A 4,806-nucleotide genomic window follows, 5' to 3' on the forward strand; every position below is an offset into this window, starting at 1 on the left:
CCCACGAGGCGGCGGAAAATATCCACGCCCGCGGCGCTGCACTCCACAGGCGCACGCACCGCGGGCTCCCGAACATCCGAGAAAGATATCAGCTTCCACACGCCTGCAGCGGAAATTCCCCACGGGCGTGACATTCACAGCAGCACTCACGTGGGCGACCTGCACGCCCGTGTCTCTTTGGTATGGAGGGAGCAACCCTGCAGAGCCTCGCGACGGGCGGTGGAAATTACCCACGCCTGCAGTGTGATTCTACAGGTCACCCACAGGGGGTGAGTCCACACCCCGTGTGTTCTCGGGAAAATCTGCCCAACTCTGTAGGAAGGCACATGCCCGCGCGGAAATTACCCACGGCGCGTGCTGGGCCAGCATGGTCGCCCACAGTGGGCCGCACGCCCTCGCGTGCCCCTCTCCGGATGAGTTCACAAGACATTCACGGGCGTGCAGGAAATTCCACACGCCCTGCGTGTTTTTCTCCGGATGACTTAGAAAAACCTGCAGGGCTCTGCAGAACTAGTCTGAACATGTCTACACACTCAGAGCCTGCCCTATTATGTAAAATTTACCAGATAAAAACACGAAATAGAACTCAAATGACCAAATTTCGCCAATTCGCAACAAAACACACAATGAATTCTTTTAAAAACCCACAATAAAATAGCAGCACAAGCACTCAACAATTGAAACACCAACACTTTACAATTTATTCATGCAAACAAACTAAACTAAAAAGGTACGAAAATAGTAAACACTTGGGTTGCCTCCCAAGAAGCGCTTGTTTAACGTCACTAAGCTTGACGTATCTTTCTTACCTCACGGGGGTTCATGAATGAAGGTTGCCCTCTTACCCATAACTTGAAAGCATGATGAGCAAAGTCTCTTGAGGGTAGAGGGTGTACTATCGGGCTTCGGACCACCTAGCAATCGTTTGTCCAACTTCCTTGGCACATGTACATCTCCAACAGTCTTGGGGCATTTTCGGTGGCGTCTCCTAGCCCTCTTCATTTTCTGGAGCACCTTCTTCAAGATCCCCAGGGTAAATGTTTCCTCTCCATTCGAACCAAGCATCATTACTTCTTCATTGCTCTCCTCTTGGTCGAACAAACCTTCATACGGATCCGGGTTGAACATTTCTCGATATATTCATCATGAATCTCATGAGTACTCGTCTAGAAAAATACAAAGTGTCATCAAAATTGAGAGAATGCCGCATGGCTTCAAAGAAGGCAAGAAGTGAGCTTATCGTCTCCGACTCTCAATGTGAGCTCTCCACCGTCCATGTCAATCAATGCTTTGGAAGTCCGCAAGAATGGTCTCTCCAAGTATCAAGGGTACATCTCGCATCCCTCATCGACATCTAGCACTACAAAGTCAACCGTAAAAAATGTACTTGTCCACCTTGACAAGCATGTCTTCAATGATGCCTTTCTCGGATGTCGCACTCGCTCGGTCCGCCAATTGTAAAGTCATCCGAGTAGGCCTAGGCTCACCCAAGCCTAGCTTTTGGAAGAAAGTATATGGCATGACGTTGATACTTGCCCCTGAATCCGCCAATGCCATTTCCTCACCTAAGTTGCCGATGTTACACGGAATAATGAAGCTTCCCGGGTCCTGCTTCTTGTTCGGCATGTTCCTTTGCAACACCGGCGAGCATGAAGCATCAAGCACCACTGAAGCACTCTCCTCCAATTTCCTCTTGTTGGTCAATAGGTCTTTCAGGAACTTCGCATACTTAGGCATTTGAGCCAAAGCCTCAACAAAAGCAATGTTGATGTGGAGTTGCTTGAACAAACTCATGAACTTCTTATACTGTTCATCCCCTTGGTCATTCTTCAATCTAGAGGGATAAGGTATTCTTGGCTTGAAAGGTGGTGGTGCCACCGCTTTCTCTTTGTTTGCTCCCTCCTCAACCTCTATAACCTTGGGTGCGTGTTCTTTCGGCATCTCACTCGGAAGCCTCCCTTCAACCTCATGACCACTTCTCAAAGTGATCGCCTTCACATGTTCTCTAGGGTTGGTTTCCGTGTTGCTTGGTAAACTTCCATGTGGCCTTTCAAAAAGAGATTTCGCAATTTGCCCCACTTGATTTTCAAGGTTGTGCAAGGAGGCGATGTGATTGCAAAGTGTAGCCTAGACTGATTCAAACCTTGTATTTGCCGATTGAACAAATCTAGCCAAGTGCTTCTCCAAATCCGTCATTCGGGTTTCCAAGCCTGAAATTCTGTTTTCCACTTGTGGGGCTTGTTGTTGTTGTTGGAACCCCGATGACCCCATTGTCTTCTATGGTCCTTGATTACTCCATGAAAAGTTGGGATGATTCTTCCAACCTGAATTGTAGGTGTTGCCGTATGGATTCCCTTGAGGTCTCATGCCATTACCTACAAAGTCAACATTCTCAACTGAAGAAACATCACCAATGACGATTAGGCAATCGGAGGGAGAATGTCCTCCACCACAACCGGTGCAATTGGTCACGGTCGTAACTCTATTTGAAGCTATAAGATCTAGCTTCTTACTCAAACTCTCCACTTGGGCCGCCAATGAAGTTACCGCATCAATTTCATGGAGACCGGTGATAAATGCTTGAGTAGACATATTTTTATATATGTTTTACATGCATTGAGCATCATTTTTACTATGGTTTATGTCTCATATTGTGTATTTGGTGTTCTTTTATGCATATAGGTTGTGAAGGCCTTGAAGAGTAAAAAGGAAGCAAAGATGGGCTATAAAGACATAATGTTGAGAGTTCTTGTTCAATTCAAGGACCAAGACACGAGAGGAGTTTATAAACGTTGAGATGTGTGCCAACTTCCAAGAAGATTCAAGTCAATTCACTAGATGGAAGGGCACAAAGGCAGCCACATCTTCATGTTTCTTCTCTTTGTGAAGATTGCAAGACCTCTCAAAGATACATCGATGAAGAAAAGTTTTATAGCCTACCACATGGACGTGTGTCCGGACATGTGGCCTCAAGAGAAGAGTGATTGGACCGCGTTTTGTGAAAAGCACTGTAGCAAACTACGGCAGCAGTACTGTATCAAAATTACTGTTCACGCGCCCGCGTGAAAATTTCTGCAGCCCACGCGGGCGTGGGAAAAATCCACACCCGGGCGCGTGAGGGCACGTGACGTGCGCGATCTAAGGCCTATAAATAGCCGCTTTTGCCCTATTCTTTCTCATCTTTGTGTGGCTCTTGAGGGGTGAGACGGCTAGGGTTTGGAGAGGAGGTATTTGCGGCTTTTGGAGGCACTTCGTCACCAACTTTGATCGATTCCTCCTCCGTCATAGCATCAAGGAAGCCACCGGTGAACCTAGCTTCGGAGTGGGTCCTTCAAGACGTCGAAGCTCTCCATCAAGGCCATCAGTTCATATATAAGGGGGTTTATTTCTACGGTTTTAATGTACTTTCATTCATTGATGGTGTGTTTTGTATGTTGCTCCATGGAGAGCTAAAACTCTAGAGGGTATTTGGGCTTGTGAACCCTAGGATTCTCATCTTTTGTGGATTTGCTTAGTGTTTCTATTTAATCCGAGTTTGATTAAGTTTTAATCTTGTATTCTCATTGCTTGCTTCTTTAATTAATCCTTGTGGTTGATTGGATTTGCATGATTTGTTACTTTGATGTGAGAGTGGTCTCCATTAGAGTTAGAACTTCAAGATTAAAGTGGAGTGTCCCCTCTCTCTTCCGATTGAGTGTATTCTATCTCCGTTCCTTAAGCTCTATGCAACCATATTTGGTGTGAGGCGTGAGATTGAGAAATTTCTCCGCCGGGACCTTGTAGGGGGTTAGGATCCTTAGCCGGGAATTAGGGTTGGATCAATCTTTAGGAATCGGATAAAACTCTTGGAATGCCTAGAGTGCTTTGCAGTCATATATGGTGTGAGGTGTTGAGATTAAGCGATTTCTCCACCGGGACCTCGTAGGGGACTAGTATCGGTGATCGGGAGGCCAGATCCGATTATATTTGGATTTCCACGATTTAACTTACTCATCATAGAAACACTTCGCTTATTCGGTACCTAATACCTGAATCCTAGGGGGAGCATTGCCCGAATGCCAACTTTTACTGATTGAGATCTCCATCCATTTTACCCTTGCATATTTGTCTCCGGTATTCATTTCTTCGCACATTAGATCACCCCACCTTTCCATTTATCATTAGGTTAGAAAGCAGAGAAGAAGTTAGTACTAGTAGCCCTGTTCCCTGTGGATTCGACTACCCACTCACCGGGGTAATTATTACTTTGACACCCGTGCACTTGCGGTTTACACGCATATTCGGACGTGTTAACCGGCCACCTTTTTCTTCTCCCTAGCGTTCCACTGGTAGCTATTTAACCACATTTCTTCAATTAATTGACGTGCTTCGTCAGGGGTTTTGCTACCTAAGGTACCTCCTGCCGCCGCATCCAAGAGTTGGCTTGTACTCGGGTTCAAACCATTGTAGAAGGTTTGAACAATCATCCACTCCGGGAATCCATGTTGTGGACACTTTTGCAGGAGTTCCTTGAACCTTTCCTATGCCTCAAATAGAGACTCCAATTCCAACTGCATAAAGGATGAGATCTCATTCCTAAGCTTTGGTGATTTTCCGGGAGGGAAATAACGGGCTAGAAAAGCTTCTACCATCTTCTCCCATGTAGTGATTGATGCTCTAGGTAATGAGTGTAGCACACTGCTTCGCTTTTCCCTTTAAGGAAAATGGGAAGACTCTCAATTTGATGGCATCATCCGTCACACCATTTATCTTCAGCATGTCGCACACCTCGAGGAAGCTCTCTATGTGACTGTTTGGATCCTCATC

The 4,806-nt window shown here is 46.1% G+C and overlaps 1 non-coding gene across 1 annotated transcript; it reads left to right on the forward strand.

Annotated features, from left to right (window-relative positions):
• The first annotated feature begins 4,476 nt into the window (after window positions 1–4,476).
• On the forward strand, window positions 4,477–4,583 carry LOC120256595. The gene has a single exon (XR_005535365.1). It is a non-coding gene; the product is annotated as a small nucleolar RNA R71 (small nucleolar RNA).
• The last annotated feature ends 223 nt before the right edge of the window (window positions 4,584–4,806 follow it).

This window comes from Dioscorea cayenensis, unplaced genomic scaffold, assembly GCF_009730915.1.
Source record: "Dioscorea cayenensis subsp. rotundata cultivar TDr96_F1 unplaced genomic scaffold, TDr96_F1_v2_PseudoChromosome.rev07_lg8_w22 25.fasta BLBR01001536.1, whole genome shotgun sequence".
NCBI classification, from domain to species: domain Eukaryota; kingdom Viridiplantae; phylum Streptophyta; class Magnoliopsida; order Dioscoreales; family Dioscoreaceae; genus Dioscorea; species Dioscorea cayenensis.